The 21043-nt window shown below is 33.0% G+C and overlaps 1 protein-coding gene across 1 annotated transcript in view; it reads right to left on the reverse strand.

Annotated features, from left to right (window-relative positions):
* LOC115878279 (integrin alpha-PS2) overlaps positions 1-21043 on the reverse strand; it is a 250658-nt gene that overhangs the window by 18087 nt on the left and 211528 nt on the right. The window lies entirely within an intron of this gene.

Consider the following 21043-nt stretch of genomic DNA (forward strand, 5'->3'; position numbering starts at 1 on the left):
ATCCATTGCTTCGGATTACAGTTACGTATTGCTCAAAAAATTAGCATGTTGAGAGTTAATAGTATATACATACTAGAACTATTTATTTTTTAAATTAATCCAAATTTTCTTTGAAAAAATGATGATAAAAACAGTTTCTGTTGAACTTTTGGCACAAAAACATTTAAAATTTATGATTTCAAGTCTAATAATATTTGTTCAACATGATTAATAATTTTATGTCAGTGATGACCGACATTGATAATAATTATTGAGATTCCAAATATTCCAAGAACAATTATTCGTAGCCATTTTTACAAAGAGACTTTTTTTACGTAAAAGCGTTGTAAATGTATACGTACATATTTTTACTCAGTAGTTTTATACAGGTATGGACGAAAAGTTATTAGTCTTCAAACCAATTAAAAATATGTAGGTGGCGCAAGTAGGAGTCATATTGACATCAAAATCAAATTTCTTATATCAAAAAACTCCCAGATACCAATTTTCATCCAAATATTGACGTTACTTCATAATTATTTGAAAAAAAACTAAATAAAATTGAAACGTCTACACCCTGTATCTCCGAAACTAAGCATTTTAGGGCATACATTTATACATTTTTTTTACTTATTTTTATCTGCAGAATATGCCGCCAAAGTTTCCGGAATACAGTTCCGACCACCCTGTATACAGGATGTCCTCGAGGGTGTCCCAGAAATAAGTGCAAGTATTTTAAGAGGTGGTAGATCTTGATAAAAGAAACGTATTTTCTCTTTGTGGTTTTTCAAATAAGTCCTAAATAAGGGAGTTATTTTACTTCGAAAATTTCCAAAAAAAATGATTTTTTGCTAAAATTTTGAGAACCACTGAATCATTTCTGGATTTTCTTTCTTGTAAATTTAATCTAATACCTATTATCAGAAATTATGTTTTTTAAATAAACACTAAAAAAAAAATTCCAAAAATTTTTTCAAAAAATATCGGTTTTTCAAAATAAATTTCGCGAAAAAAACCTCATAGGCGTGTTTCTGGGGTTGAACTATACTACCAGTTAAAACACTTGCACTTATTTCTGGGACACCCCGTATAGGATATTTTGAAAAATGTAATATTTTCCAAACTTTGGATTATAAATGTCTTTTTAAAAATTTTCCCAAAAATTGTTTCTTTTCGAGACAGCCCTTCGATGAAAGTAAACAAAAAAAAAACAAATGAATTAATCTGAGTAGTGGGAGTAGTCAATGGCGGCGCTGATTAGAATAATGTCCGACGCTATCTAAGAAATACCTTTGGCGCCGTACGTCGTGCCTAGAAGACCGGGCGTATAGTTAAACTTGGCGTTAGCGTCTATCGAGTACATCTGGCCTGAAACATAAAATCGGATGCTAATTGCTGTCCTGACAAGGAATCGATGTGCCACTACGTATTTTGCACACTAGAAGCCTGTAAAAGTGGGTAATTGTCGAGGGGGAAAGGTGCATTGTTTTGGGGGAAAGTGAATAGCTGAAAAGTTATGGGACGTGTTTATTACCTTGCCAATAGTAGCTGCCTGGAGCTCCAACAAAAAGACGGTCGCCCACCTGGAAAAGAAAAATTATTGTTAGAAAATATAATTATTGGACAATGCTAATTACAATTGGTATTATATTAGTTTAAATTTTAGATGTCTATTGGCCTATTATTGGACAGATAATATTATTTTATTATTATTATATTATATACCATATTCCTCGTTTGATCATTCAAGGAAAAGTCGAAGGTAGAAGATGAGTAGGTCGAAAGAAACTTTCATGGCTGAGAAATATACGGAACTGGACTGGATTGGTCTGGGTTAGGGAGAGAGGCTCTTTCATGGCAGCAGAAGATAGAGAACTCTTCAACGAAATAGTCATGGAGATCGCCAACGCCTGGCACGGCACTGTAAGAAGAAGTTTGGCCTATTCTTCGATTGGTCACTTCGATCTTTTCAGATCTATTGTGGTTTTCTTATCTTTAGATTACATTCTCCAGTCGTATTATTTCCTAAAATGTCTAATAACTTGGAAGCAGAGCCGTCCATATAGCAATATAGCTCTTAACATCGTATAATATAAAAAAACGTACACTTGCCAGAGTGCCACACTTATAAAGAATGTGTTCTGCTGCTTATTCTGATTGACAGAAACTGTACAGGGTGGGTCAAATTCGACGCTTTTAAATGGAAACACCCTTTTCTATAGGAGATAGACAAAAAACTAATATCGGTGTCTGGAGCTCAATTTTTGTCAAAAACATGATGGTGAAAACCGCATATCGATATCTGTTACCGTTCCGGAGTTACGGGGTGTTTTTCAAAAATATGCATTTTTAACAAATCGCTGTAACTTTTTTGCTATGGAAAATTTTGTATTTTTATGAAAACATTTCCAAAGCACCTTTTTACGTAGAATTTAATGGTTTAAGTATAATTTTTTTAAAATTAATAATTTAAGAATTATCAACAGAAAATTTGATTTTTTATATGGGACACCCTGTATATTCTTAATTTATTGAAAAGAATTTAAAATTACCTTTTCAAAAATATAACACACTTGATATTTTGCTCGATTCCTCTTCGAGATATAGAGTATATAAAAATTCGCTCGCTTTAAATAAGTAGGCTTTGAACGGCACCGGCTGTAATGCAAAAAAAATCTAGCTGTGAGCATCAATTAAAACGAAAATAATATTTGCTATGAGAGATGCAGAATTTTATAACAATTTAAAATATATTTAACCAACATCAACACATTTAAACTATATCTAATAACAATAAAAATAAATAGCATAAAAATAAACAGCAAATCAAGACATGAGATTTTGCTACAGATGTTGGACATATCGACCGTCTTCTGTTATGGACAGACTGGGCAGTTTTTGAACATTTCTCGCGAAATTCATTAACTCAGTGGGGGTGAAAAATACCCTCTCATAACTGCTAAGTATTTCTAATTCTTGTCTAGATTATACGGAAGAATAAGGAACCTTTATTCTTCCGCGAATATATCCATAGTATTAGATCCATGGGCACTAAGTCAGGCGGCCTCGACGGCCAACGGCTGGGATTTTGGTTAGCTACTCAATTATTCTTGAAATTAGCTGCAAAAATTTGCTGATAACTTCAGAGTTCAGAGGCGTTGCGTCGTATTGCTAGAAAAATGTGTTTTCGAGTTCCATCAAGGGCATGTCATCAATAAGGGATCCAAAGCCTACTAGTTAAAAGTGGCGAACTTTTAAAAATTCTGTATTCCAAAGGAAATTATAACAAAATATCAAGTGTGCTATATTTTTAGAAACGTAATTTTAAATTCTTTTCAGTTAATTAAAATTATAGAGGGTGTCCCAAATAAAAAATCAATTTTTCTGTTCATAAATTGAGCTCCAGACACCGATATTAGTTTTCGTCTATCACCTATAGAAAAGGGTGTTTCCATTTAAAAGCGTCGAATTTGACCCACCCTGTACATGGCTGTTAATCTCATGAGCTCAGTACATACTTAGCTTGAAATGCCCTGTTAAAATTATTGATGAGCAATACTGTTGTTGGTCTTGGTTTTGGACTTGCTTTTTTTGCAATACAAGTCCAATACGAAGACCTCCAGTTCAAGAATTACGCAAGACCCAGAGCATGCAGGATCTGTTTTTTTCATAGATAATAATTAAAGCAAAAATAACAAAATTTTTATTTATTTACCCCTCCCCCCTATTATTTAATAAAAAATCATTAATAAAAAAATCCTCCAGAACTATTGCCAGTGAATATGTTGTTTATGGTAGCCGTCAACAATAAACCATATGCGTAAAAATTTTGTTTATAAATAAATAATGCCGGGACCCCATTAGCCAACACGCCACGCCACGGGACGCCATGCTACTCCACGTCATGAAGATCTGTGCGTATGTTTGTTGTTAATTTTTTTTCGAAAAAATGAGGTGACCATTCTATTTTTTATCATAACTCCGCGAGTTTTTGAGCTACGAACTTTTTTAAAAAAGCATTTAAAAAGTCTATTCAAGCACTTTAGAAACGGCCAAATTCATTTTGTTCGAAAAATGCGTTCCTTTGCCATAATTTTACGGTAAAATTTTGCAATTTAGTTTGCGAAAAATAAAAAATCGTCTTTACAAAGTGATAACTCGGCTATTTTTACACCTACGCTAATAAACAAAAAATGTGTTTAGTTATTCCAAAAGCTTCATTTTTGCTTTATATGATTTTTGCGATAAAACGCAAAGTTTTTGAGTTATTTATAAAAAATGGCAGAAAAATATGCAGTTTTTAGATGAAAAATCAACATTTTCAATCCTAAATAACTAGGAAAATATTAATTTTCTGAATAAATGTTATAGAACATTTTTTGCTTAGAATTCATCCCTTTATTGATTTTTGCAATTAAAATGGGTGATTTATTTTCACCCCCGAGAAGGGGAGGCACACACCCCCAGTGTGAAAGCACACATCGCTACTATGTAACTTTTGATTCTTACATATATCTCTTCACTGTTAAAATTTCACGTCAATTGGTGCAGGGGTTCAGAATTCGGACCCTCGCCTCGCTTACTGGCCTATTTGTTCAAAATTATTGTTTTAATTTATTACAAATAGTGTTTCCCCCGACTTCTGCATAAAATTTGAAAGAAAAGTCAGATTAATGTAGATATTAAAAACCATGAAGTATACAGTTTTTATTATTAACTTTTTGAGAAAAATGCATTCTTCATAAATTTTTCTGCTTGTTCTAAGACAGTTAATCCGGTTTATATTTTTTCCAAATTTCCATACCGTCTTAGAGAAAAATTAAAAAAAATATTAAAATATGATTGATTCTTGTCCAAGGTCCAAAAAATGCATCTCATTTCATCTGCACACGGACGAGCTTAAATTTTCGCTAGTGTCGTGTGGGCACCAAACGTTTGAACAAGTAGGTCTCGTATTTTGATGAACACTCAAAAACCTAGATGTAATACCCTTTATTACTTTTCCTACATTTGCATATATATCTTATAATTTCTTTGACGACTTAATATACTCAATAAATATTTTCTTATTGCTTGGTTTCTAGCATTCCAACGATTTAACCCATATTTGCTTAACTTAAATAACCTTCGATGCGGCGATTGAATTTAATTTGCAATCTGTGAACCGAGAGAGTGTAATCTGTGAACGTGAGAACTGAATTAGCCCGAAGCAAACGAATTTCCGTCGATACGCGGGTGCATCGAAAACCCTAATAAAAACTTTTTTTCGTGGAATAATAAGCCGGAGATTGGACAGAAAAGTCTCAAAAAGCAGCGTAGGGACGTCGATATTTAAAAAATATATCGATACTTACAAAATATATCGATATGACAGAAAAAAGGCAGATACTAATTATGTACATACCAATCTATCTTTTTCATTAATAAAAATGTTAATTTTAGGTTTATACAGGGTGAGTAGGGTGAGCCAAAAAACTAATCTATCGAATTTATTGGTTACAATGAACATAATAACCTAGAAAAAAATATCCCCGGAAGGTAGGATTTTTAGCTCAATTTTAGAAGGTGTCGTTGAACATTCAAAGTTTTCCATTTAACCCTTAAGTACTAACATATTGAAATAGTCGCGCCTATACTAACAGACCGTCTGAGAGACGCATTAAAAAAAATTCATATTTTGTTGGTGTCTAACAGATTTTTTGTAAGTGGAGTGAATCATTAGCATTAAAACTACAGAAAAAAATATCTAATGCTTATATTATGCGAACATGTTTTATATTTTTCAAATAAAAGTACTAATTTTGGATTTTTGACATATCTTTGTTTCTCATCGAGATAGAAAAAAAAGCGAAAGGAAAATGAAAAAATATATTGATTATTATATTTAGCATATAAAAACCTATCTATTAAGCACAAAAAAGCAAAAGAAAATATAAAGAATAAAAAAATTACAATGCCTAAAGATGGGCTTGTTCCCTACGCACTTTTTTGCGCATTCCAAACAAATTGTTCTTTTCACTTTCTTCGATATTAGTTTACTGATCGTTCACATCCATATTTTCATCATCTATATCAAAACATACACAGCTACATACTATTAAAAACCGTTTTTACCTTCTAATTCGAATTCAGAATTATGATCGCTCTCTATGGCAAAATTTTCCCCACATTCAGATTCTTTGTCACTATTATGCTATTATCGCTGCCAGTCCCTTAAAGCCACTTTAGAAGAGTATCCTTGTAGTCTTTCTTGCCATACTTTACATGTTTTGAACTACTATATAACTATAAAATTAGCAGTGAATTTTTGCCAAAAAATAGTACCTATTTTGCAGTGCAAATAAATTCATGAAAGCGACTTATTCCAACAGTTTATACAGAATCTGATAAGTTTAAAAGGCACTGGTTTAAAAAAAAAAATAAGATTAAATTTGAAAACACCATTTATACCTGCAAATTTATCAGACGAGGTACTAAGGCACGAGAGCAACAGAGGTCAGCGATTAGGCAATTTAAATGACTAAACAAGGCTCAAAACTGTCATTTATCAGATCAGAACCCTTCTGCGGTAGATTTGTAGAAGGATGGTAAATATCAAAGGGCAGAGGCAAGCGAAACTATTCTTGGTAAAGTTACGAGAGAAGATTTCGACAGATGGATATCCAAAAAAATGATGTGAGGACTTTCTTCCTTAGAAGAAATATCAGAACACATTCTATGCCAGTGTTATAGCCTGTTAAATTGCGGTTTTGTGTACTAGAGAATGAAAAATCATGGACGAAGAGCCATGTTGCATTTTATTCTCCAAATATATAAATAATCTCCAAATTATTAAACTTTTTGAAAAGGATACAGCTGAGGAATGTAGTCTAAAAATATAGTAGTTATAAAATAACCAGAAGTAGTTATAAAACGTCTACACATACGTAGTTATAAAATAACCACAATCGATCTGGAAATGTCGCAGTGGAATATTTGATGTCTTACTATAGCCAAAGAGTCATCAACTCGAGGGGGAGGGTCATGGTCAGGTCCTCATAATAGGAATTGACCTCAAATCCAAGGAGGCAATAGAGAAAGAGGGACATATCCTTTATTATAGATACAGGATAACACCGGTATCAGGTCTAAGACCAAGTTAAAGAGGTGGAGAAAATGGAGACAGATCATCCAGCCTTCATCTCACGGGTTCCTTAGCCGGAGGCAAGCTCCTCGACTGTGGAGGGCGGCACGGAGGGACAAACTCCCACCGTGGAAGGGTGTGCACCCTCGGAGGATGAACTGTTAGAGGAGGATGGGGAATACCCTGTCCTCTCTACAACAGGGGTATGATGGGTTATAGACTCTGTGATGACTCAAGGAAGGGGGGCACAATAGATCTTTAAGATCGCAGGGATTAACCCCCCCTCCTCCCTCTTATTCATTCTACATTCTTCTTGCCAAAGAAAAATTTGTTGTATCCCATATAGCACGTCCAAATGAAATTACGTTTCTACAAGAGAGACACACGAGAAACGACATATGTTAAAGTGAACCTAAGTGTTCATCTAGTTCTAACATATACATATGAGATACACGCAGGTTTATATTAATAGAATTGTGTGATACAGTGTTTACTAGTTGTATACCGTATGCACTCAAGATTCTAAAGAGTTTTTTGTAACGTAACAAATAATTATTAAAATGATGAAATCTGACGTCGGTATATGAGACATACAATGTATAAGTCATATGTACGTGTGATACTTCGTATCATAGTTGTGCCTATAGTACACACCTTGTAAAAATGTGACGTATACACATAATTTAAATACCTATGTAGACACTTTGTAATGGTGTACTGTTGTGTCTATATTCTAGCATGAAATGAAGGTGTGCGCATGCGCGGATAGCCTCAGCGTAGACACACCGACCAAGTGTATCTTATGTGTCCTCTCTCCTTTCTAGCAGTGGTATGTGTTAGCAGCCATTATTGTTTTATCATTCGGAAGCTCTATATAAATGCTCTGTTTGTGTGTAGTTTAAAAGAGATTTTAAGGTAAGTACAAGTTTTTAATTACCTTGTTACACCTTCCTAAGAGTATTATTAATATTATAGCAACGACTCTTCCCTTACTCGATACCCAATTTACTAAATTTTGACTCCAATGAATGAAAACTCCAAATATTCTCGTATAATGATTAAGAGGTTAGCTGAGTTAACTCTGCAATATATTTTTTTTTAATTTGGAAATAATAAAAATCTAAATGGACCAGAGAAAGAAAGATTTAAACACTTCTTACATTGATATTCACAGTTTCATATAAAATTTAAGGGTGAGATTGTTAATCTTGAAATAAAACACAACAAAGTCCAACAGAGTGCTCGATGAATGAGTATGCTAATAAACCAACTGCGAGGGAAAAGAGGAGAAAAAAATTACTAAACGAGGTCCACCAAATCGTGGCGATATACCAGTGTTTACCATTTTAGTATATTGTTATACTAGGTACTTATATTTTTAATATAATTTGATACAAATTTTGTTCTTTTACAGTGTTTTCTTACTTCTGGTTTCTGCAGTGTAAATAATTATTATTATTGTGTTATTTGCGCTATTGCGTTCCATGATATAAAAGAATTTTATTTTTTAACCACATAATCCATTTTATGGAAGAAAAATGGTACATTTAATACAAAACAAAAATGGAACAATTTTAAGGCTACTTCTCTTGAACTTACGATCGAGATACTTTTGGAAAATACAAAGTTTTGCCTTCCTAATTTTCGTTCTAAAAAGATATAGGTAATTGGTATCATTGAATAAATATTTCTTAAAAAGAATGAAAAGGTAGGCATCAAAACTTGTATTATTTCCTAAATTCGTTCATAAGAAGTAGTTTTATCTAGCACAAGATGTATATACGAAGCAAAATACATACGTATACACGCGGTAGTCACAACTACAATGTGTAAACATAGTTCAAACGTAATACACAAGCACTGTGTATTCTACGGCACACTGTGTATCCCTTACTTTGTGTATACGTAAATGCTATACTGTGGCTACATTGTGAGGCGGACGTTTAACCTTTGTGCATACGTGTTGAACTACAATGTGTAAACGTAGCATATTTACATCGGGGGAATTGTGTCACCCTGTGTCTACATCTAATAATGTAAACACATCGTAAATGTGATTTGATTTGCTGTATGGGATATAAAAACAAGTGTCATTAATTCTAAATATCGATATATTTTCACATCCCTAAGACGTTGGCCACTCGCTCTATTGCAAGCTCAAGCTGTTAACCAGCTGTTAACGGACAGAGACAGCACCCATCCATCAAAACCATCGGAAGGGCCTTCCTTTTATTACTAATGACCGGGTTAGTTTCGAGCCATTTCTGAAAACTGTTCGTTACTAGTAAAAAACAACGGTAATAAAAATGAGTTGGACAAGATAATCATTTTAAAGCACGCTCCTTGAAAAATATGGCATACTTGGGGTAGTTTTGTATTTTTGTTCATATCTTATAGTATGTTGATAGTATAGGGGTACCGTGAGTTATTTTTCAATTTTTGTCTCGTACTGTATCATTAGAATAATGATATAGTACTAAAAAAATAAAGCATACGTGTCCTTTGGTAACCGTTTTAAAGTTTATTGTTTCCCTGAAGAGGAGATAATTCTAATAGTCCCTTAAACACAAGTGATTTGTGAATCAAATCCCGAAATAACATACTGAGAAATAATATACTGAGCGAATAATATACTGAAATAATATACTGAGCTCTCAGAATAAATACCTGCTCTTAAAGCGATATAACTACAGTATGTCCCTGGATTGTCTTTACAAGAGGAAATACTTTTTTATTATTGACATTTTGAAAAATATGGCGTCTTCATAAAAATTTTTATTTGTCCTAAAATGCTTAATCCTGTTTATACTTTTCTAAGTTTACTTTTAAAGAAAATTAACAAAAAAATATTAAAATATAACTAAAAATTAAAACCCTTTTCTATGGAAATATAATTTCGTTTTTATTCTTTGATTGGTTGTTATTGATAGAATTTTAATTAACGACACATTTTTTGCTGGTTTGAAACGTTAAAAAAGCACAAAATTTATTTGGTTCAATGCTACGGAAAGGGAAATAATTATTGGAAAATACCATACTTTAACAACAGCAAAAATATGACGTTAAACAAAATAATAACCATCTATCAAAGAATGAAATCGAAATTATATTACCATAGCTTTTGATTTTTTAGGACTTTCTTTGGAAAAAATGAAACCATATTTTCATTTTTTTTATTTTCTCTAAAACGGTATGGAAATTTGGAAAAGTACACACGGGATTAAACATTTTAGAACAAGCAAAAATTTTTATTTTTCTCAAAATGTCAATAATAAAAAGTTTTTCTTCTTGTAAAAACAATCCGGATGCATACAGTATATATATATAATAATTTTTCGTAAACTTTAAATTTAAATATGGTTTGTTATACAATGACTAATTCAATTGCGTAGCAGGCTGGTAGATCTCGATAAAAGAAATGTATTTTCTCTTTATCGTGTTTCAAATAACTCGTTTTATTGTTTTTCAAATAACTTTGAAAATTTCCAAAAAATGATTTTTTGCTTAAATTTTGAAAACCGCTGGATATTTTCCAATATGGGGTTTCTTACTTGTAAATTTAATTATCTACTACCTATGTTGCCATATTATCAAGAAATTATGGTTTTTAACTAAAAACTAAAAAAAAATTCCAAAAATTTGTTTCAAAAAATTCCAAATTTTCAATTTTTTTTTTCGCGAAAAAACCTCGTAATTGTGTTTCTAGAGTCAAAATACACTGTCCCTAAAAATATTTGCACTTATTTAAAACTCACTCTGTATAATAAGTACTTAAGCACTGATAGGCATAAAAACTGTACTATTACTCGACGTATTATGGTAAATTAGTGTTACATTTTGCTGTTGTACCACCAAAAGTACCAAACCCCAACTATAACTAATTGAGATTGAGAATAATTGAGATCTTTCTAATAGTATTTTTTGTCTAAATATTAATAAATGCCTTTTTTGTCAAAAAAATGTTACAATTTGTAGACAAAGGTGAAGTAAACAAACAAACAAAAGAGAATACAAAACAAGTATACAAATTACATTGTCAGTCTTATTGTTTAAAATAAACATTTATAAATGTTTACAATGTCAAAGAATAAAAAAAATAAAAATAAGTAATAGTAAATATTAGACCAGTGTTTACAAGATCAAATTCGATTATCAAAATATAAGTCATTTACGGCGTAGAAAGCCTTGTCTAGTAAATAAGATTTCAATGCTTTGCGAAATGAAGAAAATGATGTTATGGATTTGATTTCAAATGGCAGGTGATTGTGCATTTTTTCGAGTTGTATAATATTGAACTTTTAACTAACACTGAGCGTGGGGTAGGTAGACAAAGATCTTGCTCAGCGTTCCTGAGTGGATAAGTGTGAGATGGCCTTTCTTGAGAAGCTGATACGTGCTTACGTATTAGGCAAACGGATTCAAATATAAATAAGGAAGAAAGAGTTAATCTTTTTAATTTTTTAAAAAAGTCGTGGCAATGAGTTCTGCTGTTTAGTCCCAGTGAATATCGAACAGCTCTCTTCTGGGTCAAATTGAGTCGCACAACACGCACCCCAAAATGGAAGGGCATATCTGAGGTGCGACTCAAAAAGTGCATAATAAACAGTTCTATGCCACCAACAAATTAAGCTCCATAGAAACAGAACTTAATTCAAAACAGGCAGAGCTTAATTTTTTCGATGGTGGTGTTGTTAAGTATAAAAGGCTGCAACGAGTTTTTATACGACAAAGCTTTAGTTTTAGAAATGTTGAGACTCAGGAGGTTCGAATCACACCAAAATTTAATGATGATTAAGTCATTTGATATAATCCTATGAAGTGCCGTGATGTTCTTGTTGCTCCAAGTGAAGCTAGTGTCGTTCGCAAAAAGACATATTTTACCACTGATGTTTATGTTAGCAATGTCGTTAATAAAAAGAAGAAACAAAATAGGGCCTAGTACTGAGCTTTGAGGTACTCCACATTCTAATGGCTTGCGAGAAGACAACGTGGTATTCACCCTCACAAGTTGACTTCTGTTGCTCAGATATTCTTTCATACGCCTTTTCAAATTGTCACTCTGCAGAAAGTTTTGGTACTCTAAAGAAGTACTACCAGATGTTTTTAACGACGTCTAAAAAAGGTCCTAAGAGCCTGAAAACGAGCGCACCAGGTACTACCGATAAAATCGTCTCGTCTAATGTTGCACTTCGTGTCGTCGGTCGTCATCGCGAGCCTTCCTACTCCGCCGGGATGGATGCAGAAATCTACGGGGTGCGTGAAGATAAATTTCTTCCTAATAAAACCAGAGAGCGTAAAGAAATTATAAGCGGAGTACCGGCCGGCCGAGAGCAGAGAATCGGCGAAATTCATTGCTGCGCCTTTCGGTCCGGTAATGGGATTAGCGCAATACGTAACTGAACGGAAGTACACTGATGCGCTACGTATCATTGCAGCAATACGTAACTGAAAAAAAAGCGAAAGGAAAATGAAAAAATATATTGATTATTATATTTAGCATATAAAAACCTATCTATTAAGCACAAAAAAGCAAAAGAAAATATAAAGAATAAAAAAATTACAATGCCTAAAGATGGGCTTGTTCCCTACACACTTTTTTGCGCATTCCAAACAAATTGTTCTCTTCACTTTCTTCGATATTAGTTTACTGATCGTTCACATCCATATTTTTATCATCTATATCAAAACATACACAGCTACATACCATTAAAAACCGTTTTTTACCTTCTAATTCGAATTCAGAATTATGATCGCTCTCTATGGCAAAATTTTCCCCACATTCGGATTCTTTGTCACTATTTTGCTATTATCGCTGCCAGTCCCTTAAAACCACTTTAGAAGAGTATCCTTGTAGTCTTTCTTGTCATACTTTACATGTTTTGAACTACTATATAACTATAAAATTAGCAGTGAATTTTTGCCAAAAAATAGTACCTATTTTGCAGTGTAAATAAATTCATGAAAGCGACTTATTCCAACAGTTTATACAGAATCTGATAAGTTTAAAAGGCACTGGTTTAAAAAAAAAATAAGATTAAATTTGGAAACACCATTTATACCTGCAAATTTATCAGACGAGGTACTAAGGCACGAGAGCAATAGAGGTCAGCGAAAAGGCAATTTAAATGACTAAACAAGGCTCAAAACTGTCATTTATCAGATCAGAACCCTTCTGCGGTAGATTTGTAGAAGGATGGAAAATATCAAAGGGCAGAGGCAAGCGAAACTATTCTTGGTAAAGTTACGAGAGAAGATTTCGACAGATGGATATCCAAAAAAATGATAGAAAATTTATTAATTTATCTGTTGAGTAAAATGACAGACGACTGTCACTGTCATGTATTCTCTCGTTGGAAGACTGAAGGTGGACTGAAGAGCCCTCGCTAAAATTTGACGAGTAAATAGAGAAACTGTCGGAATTGTATTAGCTCTACTAATAGGGTATTTTAAGCTCAATAAGCATTAAACTCTGATGGAATGAATAGGGATATATGTGAGGACTTTCTTCCTTAGAAGAAATATCAGAACGCATTCTATGCCAGTGTTATAGCCTGTTAAATTGCGGTTTTGTGTACTAGAGAATGAAAAATCATGGACAAAGAGCCATGTTGAATTTTATTCTCCAAATATATAAATAATCTCCAAATTATTAAACTTTTTGAAAAGGATACAGCTGAGGAATGTAGTCTTATAAAATAACCAGAAGTAGTTATAAAACGTCTACACATACGTAGTTATAAAATAACCACAATCGATCTGGAAAGGTCGCAGTGGAATATTTGATGTCTTACTATAGCCAAAGAGTCATCAACTCGAGGGGGAGGGTCATGGTCAGGTCCTCACAATAGGAATTGACCTCAAATCCAAAGAGGCAATAGAGAAAGAGGGACATATCCTCTATTATAGATACAGGATAACACCGGTATCAGGTCTAAGACCAAGTTAAAGAGGTGGAGAAAATGACAGATCATCCAGCCTTCATCTCACGGGTTCCTCAGCCGGAGGCAAGCTCCTCGACTGTGGAGGGCGGCACGGAGGGACAAACTCCCACCGTGGAAGGGTGTGCACCCTCGGAGGATGAACTGTTAGAGGAGGATGGGGAATACCCTGTCCCCTCTACAACAGGGGTATGATGGGTTATAGACTCTGTGATGACTCAAGGAAGGGGGCACAATAGATCTTTAAGATCGCAGGGATTAACCCCCCTCCCTCTTATTCATTCTACATTCTTCTTGCCAAAGAAAAATTTGTTGTATCCCATATAGCACGTCCAAATGAAATTACGTTTCTACAAGAGAGACACATGAGAAACAACATATGTTAAAGTGAACCTAAGTGTTCATCTAGTTCTAACATATACATATGAGATACACGCAGGTTTATATTGATAGAATTGTGTGATACAGTGTTTACTAGTTGTATACCGTATGCACTCAAGATTCTAAAGAGTTTTTTGTAACGTAACAAATAATTATTAAAATGATGAAATCTGACGTCGGTATATGAGACATACAATGTATAAGTCATATGTACGTGTGATAGTTGTGCCTATAGTACACACCTTGTAAAAATGTGACGTATACACATAATTTAAATACCTATGTAGACACTTTGTAATGGTGTACTGTTGTGTCTATCAAACACACCGACCAAGTGTATCTTATGTGTCCTCTCTCCTTTCTAGCAGTGGTATGTGTTAGCAGCCATTATTGTTTTATCATTCGGAAGCTCTATATAAATGCTCTGTTTGTGTAGTTTAAAAAGAGATTTTAAGGTAAGTACAAGTTTTAATTACCTTGTTACACCTTCCTAAGAGTATTATTAATATTATAGCAACGACTCTTCCCTTACTCGATACCCAATTTACTAAATTTTGACTCAATGAATGAAAACTCCAAATATTCTCGTATAATGATTAAGAGGTTAGCTGAGTTAACTCTGCAATATATTTTTTTTTAATTTGGAAATAATAAAAATCTAAATGGACCAGAGAAAGAAAAGATTTAAACACTTCTTAAATTGATATTCACAGTTTCATATAAAATTTAAGGGTGAGATTGTTAATCTTGAAATAAAACACAACAAAGTCCAACAGAGTGCTCGATGAATGAGTATGCTAATAAACCAACTGCGAGGGAAAGAGAGAAAAAAATTACTAAACGAGGTCCACCAAATCGTGGCGATATACCAGTGTTTACCATTTTAGTATATTGTTATACTAGGTACTTATATTTTTAATATAATTTGATACAAATTCTGTTCTTTTACAGTGTTTTCTTACTTCTGGTTTCTGCAGTGTAAATAATTATTATTATTGTGTTATTTGCGCTATTGCGTTCCATGATATAAAAGAATTTTATTTTTTAACCACATAATCCATTTTATGGAAGAAAAATGGTAATTTTATACAAAACAAAAATGGAACAATTTGAAAGCTACTTCTCTTGAACTTACGATCGAGATACTTTTGGAAAATACAAAGTTTTGCCTTCCTAATTTTCGTTCTAAAAAGATATAGGTAATTGGTATCATTGAATAAATATTTCTTAAAAAGAATGAAAAGGTAGGCATCAAAACTTGTATTATTTCCTAAATTCGTTCATAAGAAGTAGTTTTATCTAGCACAAGATGTATATACGAAGCAAAATACATACGTATACACGCGGTAGTCACAACTACAATGTGTAAACATAGTTTAAACGTAATACACAAGCACTGTGTATTCTACGGCACACTGTGTATCCCTTACTTTGTGTATACGTAAATGCTATACTGTGGCTACATTGTGAGGCGGACGTTTAACCTTTGTGCATACGTGTTGAACTACAATGTGTAAACGTAGCATATTTACATCGGGGAGGTGTGTCACCCTGTGTCTACATCTAATAATGTAAACACATCGTAAATGTGATTTGATTTGCTGTATGGGATATAAAAACAAGTGTCATTAATTCTAAATATCGATATATTTTCACATCCCTAAGACGTTGGCCACTCGCTCTATTGCAAGCTCAAGCTGTTAACCAGCTGTTAACGGACAGAGACAGCACCCATCCATCAAAACCATCGGAAGGGCCTTCCTTTTATTACTAATGACCGGGTTAGTTTCGAGCCATTTCTGAAAACTGTTCGTTACTAGTAAAAAACAACGGTAATAAAAATGAGTTGGACAAGATAATCATTTTAAAGCACGCTCCTTGAAAAAATATGGCAAACTTTTCAATTTGGGATAGTTTTGTATTTTTGTTCATACCTTGTATTATAGTATCGGGGTACCGTGAGTTATATATATTTTTCAATTTTTGTCTCGTACTGTATCATTAGAATAATGATATACCTAGTACTAAAAAAATAAAGCATACATGTCCTTTCGTAATCGTTTTAAAATTTATTGTTTCCCTGAAGAGGAGATAATTCTTATAGTACCTTAAACACAAGTGATTTGTGAATCAAATATCGAAATAATATATACCGAGCGTCCTATTTAAAACAAGAGACCTAATTTGCTCTTAAAGTGATATAACTACAGGATGTCCCTGGATTGTGTCTTTACAAGAGGAAACACTTTTTTATTATTGACATTTTGAAAAAAATGCTTTTTTCATAACAATTTTTGCTTGTTTTAAAATTCTTAATCCTGTTTATACTTTTCTAAGTTTACTTTTAAAGAAAATAAAAAAAAAACATTAAAATATAGTTAAAAATCAAAACCCACCCCTTTCTATGGTAATATAATTTCGTTTTTATTCTTTGATTGGTTGTTATTGATAGAATTTTAATTAACGACATATTTTTGCTGATTTGAAACGTTAAAAAAGCACAAAATTTATTTAGTTCAATGCTACGGAATGTGAAATAATTATTGGGAAATGCCATACTTTAAAACAGCAAAAATATTAAGTAAAACAAAAATAATAATAACCATCTATCAAAGAATGAAGTCGAAATTAAATTACCATAGCTTTTGATTTTTAGGACTTTCTTTGGAATGAATTAAACCATATTTTCATTTTTTTTCTTAAATTTTCTCTAAGACGGTATGGAAATGTGGAAAAGTATAAACCGGATTAAACATTTTAGAACAAGCAAAAAATTTTTATCGTTGTACAATGAACTCGAGTTATTTTACTTTGAAAATTTCCAAAAAAATAATTTTTTGCTTAAATTTTGAAAACCGCTGGATATTTTCTGGGGTTTCTTACTTGTAAATTTAATCTACTACCTATGTTGCCACATTATCAAGAAATTATGGTTTTTAACTAAAAACTAAAAAAAAGCATAAAAAAACTGTACTATTATCTACTCGACGTATTATGGTAAATTAGTGTTACATTTTGCTGTTGTACCACCAAAAGCACCAACCCCCAACTATAACTAATTGAGACTGAGAATAATTGAGATCTTTCTAATAGTATTTTTTGTTTAAACATAAATAAATGCCTTTATTGTCAAAAAATTTTACAATTTGTAGACAAAGGTGAAGTAAACAAACAAACAAACAAAAGAGAATACAAAACAAGTATACAAATTACATTATCAGTCTTATTGTTTAAAATAAACATTTATAAATGTTTACAATGTCAAAGAATAAAAAAAATAAAAATAAGATTCAAAAATATTTTGAAAGTTTATAGTAGATATAGTAAATATAGTAATAGTAAATATTAGACCAGTGTTTACAAGATCAAATTCGATTATCAAAATATAAGTCATTTACGGCGTAGAAAGCCTTGTCTAGTAAATAAGATTTCAATGCTTTGCGAAATGAAGAAAATGATGTTATGGATTTGATTTCAAATGGCAGGTGATTGTGCATTTTTTTCGAGTTGTATAATATTGAACTTTTAACTAACACTGAGCGTGGGGTAGGTAGACAAAGATCTTGCTCCGCGTTCTTGAGTGGATAAGTGTGAGATGGCCTTTCTTGAGAAGCTGATACATGCTTACGTATTAGGCAAACGGATTCAAATATAAATAAGGAAGAAAGAGTTAATCTTTTTAATTTTTTAAAAAAGTCGTGGCAATGAGTTCTGCTGTTTAGTCCCAGTGAATATCGAACAGCTCTCTTCTGGGTCAAATTGAGTCGCACAACACGCACCCCAAAATGGAAGGGCATATCTGAGGTGCGACTCAAAAGTGCATAATAAACAGTTCTATGCCAACAAATTAAGCTCCATAGAAACAGAACTTAATTCAAAACAGGCAGAGCTTAATTTTTCGATGGTGGTGTTGTTAAGTATAAAAGGCTGCAACGAGTTTTTATACGACAAAGCTTTAGTTTTAGAAATGTTGAGACTCAGGAGGTTCGAATCACACCAAAATTTAATGGTGATTAAGTCATTTGATATAATCCTATGAAGTGCCGTGATGTTCTTGTTGCTCCAAGTGAAGCTAGTGTCGTTCACGCAAAAAGACATATTTTACCACTGATGTTTATGTTAGCAATGTCGTTAATAAAAGAAGAAACAAAATAGGGCCTAGTACTGAGCTTTGAGGTACTCCACATTCTAATGGCTTGCAGAAGACAACGTGCTATTCACCCTCACAAGTTGACTTCTGTTGCTCAGATATTCTTTCATACTCCTTTTCAAATTGTCACTCTGCAGAAAGTTTTGGTACTCTAAAGAAGTACTACCAGATGTTTTTAACGACGTCTAAAAAGGTCCTAAGAGCCTGAAAACAGAGCGCACCAGGTACTACCGATAAAATCGTCTCGTCTAATGTTGCACTTCGTGTCGTCGTCGTCATCGCGAGCCTTCCTACTCCGCCGGGATGGATGCAGAAATCTACGGGGTGCGTGAAGATAAATTTCTTCCTAATAAAACCAGAGAGCGTAAAGAAATTATAAGCGGAGTAGTACCGGCCGAGAGCAGAGAATTTATGAAATTATTGCCGTGCCTTTTCGGTCCGTAATGGGATTGCGGTGTTTCAGCCATATTTTTGGTTTTCGCGCCGATATATACTTATCATTCGTATCGGGAATGTGTTTTACGATGCCATTTCAACTTTTATTAGATATATATAAGTGCGCATATAATAACTAGGCGTATCTGGCGTTATATTGTTGGAGGCCTCGGCTTTGAGTTATGTTAACGTACGCCCTTTTGAACGTCGCGTCGGTATAGCTTATAATTGATTGATATGTCTAATCGTCAATAATATCGTAACGGAGTTTCCTCTTCACTGGAATGTTGAATGAATTACAAACTATAAAATAACTACAATCTGTCCAGCGAGAGAATATTTGATAGTGACAGTTGTTTTCTGCCATTTTAATTTAAAAGTAACGGAGTTTCCTCTTCACTGGAATGTTGAATGAATTACAAACTATAAAATATCTACAATCTGTCCAGCGAGAGAATATTTGATAGTGACAGTTGTTTTCTGTCATTTTAATTTAAAAGTAAATTGTTTTTCCTGTCAATTTTTCCATGTCTTCTAGATGTTTTTAGATGAAATCGTCCTTTGTCATCTTAGACATACTTATTAACTATATAATGGGCATAAAATCATTTAAAATATTATATGATAATTATGGCCTTACATCATTGGGTGTCATTGTGTCATTATTGTTAGATATCTAACTCAATAAAGACACTATTTACAAATTTTCTTTCACTGCCCTCTAAAACATTGCCCACTTCAGTATCTACGAGTATTAAGCTGTAAAGTGATTTGACTATAAATCATTCTTCTGCTTCCTCTGAAGTCTTGACGTCAAAGATTGGCTTAGAAGCAGAGCAAAAGCTGAATTTGGATGCCAGGATATGTGGGTGATATCATATAAATGCGAAATTCTCCAAAAGCGAATATCCTCAACAAAAATAAAGTTATTGAGATAAACCAAAAAACAAACCATCAAGAAAATCTGTACCTAGATGATAAAATTGTTTTTAAATTCCTTGCGTTGTTAATATATTCCACAGGGTGTTTCAAATTTTCACCAAAATATCAATATTTTGTTTTTCCGCGTATAATTGAAAGATATGGGAACTTCCATTTTTAATTAAGAAAGAGAGACTAAAAGTCAAATAATTTAGCTCTCTCTCGTCTCGAAAGTGGCCCACCCCTATAAGTTTCTTATTTTTTCAGATAAAGAAACGAGATTTGGTATTTTAGTACATGACATAAATTAGGATTGATCGACGAATTCATTTCTTTTTTTTTAACCGGAAATGACTGTAACTTTTGATTTTTAAATGGCACCCTAGGTATTTTTTTACTTTATTCGATAGAACATGACATTCTGAATAGAATGACATATCATATGTCAACTTTTGACATTTTCGACTAAAAAAAAATCGTATTTTAAATTTCAATCTAGAGAGTCCTGGAAAAATAGATCTAAGGGTCCAGTGTTTTTCGTGTCTTATCCTGGCCTGTTAAAAGATGCCCAAATCGTATTTATAATCATATCTCAATTTTTTCAAATGGAACGAGGGTGGCTCATTAGCATATTTGGAAAAAGCAATTTTTTATGAATAATTTGGTACCACGTTATGAACCGCATGTTACAAATTCAAATAAATCAATGCGAAAACGATTCAATGCGTTGCCATATGAAATGTCATTCTATTGAGAGCGTCATTTTCTATCGAATAAAGTCGAAATATACCCAAGGTGCCGTTTACAAATCAAAAGCTGTAGTAATTTCCGGTAAACAGGAAGTAACCAAACACAATTGAATACGTCAATCAATCCTATTTTATGTCATATACTAACATACCAAATCGCGTTTTTCCATCTGAAAAAATAAAAAAGTTAAAGGCGTGAGCCACATTTGAGATGCACCCGGTATATTATTTTATTTTGCCATTCATGAAGGGTCAAATGCTAGAGTCATGAGAGCTGGAGAAAATGCAAGAGATGCTGAAAAATGAGAGTTGCTCTAAATAAAGGAGTCAGTTGACTCCTATATTTAGAGGAAATCTTGGGGATGAG

Source organism: Sitophilus oryzae, unplaced genomic scaffold, assembly GCF_002938485.1.
Source record: "Sitophilus oryzae breed Bouriz unplaced genomic scaffold, Soryzae_2.0 scaffold_1507_pilon_pilon, whole genome shotgun sequence".
Lineage (NCBI taxonomy): Eukaryota > Metazoa > Arthropoda > Insecta > Coleoptera > Curculionidae > Sitophilus > Sitophilus oryzae.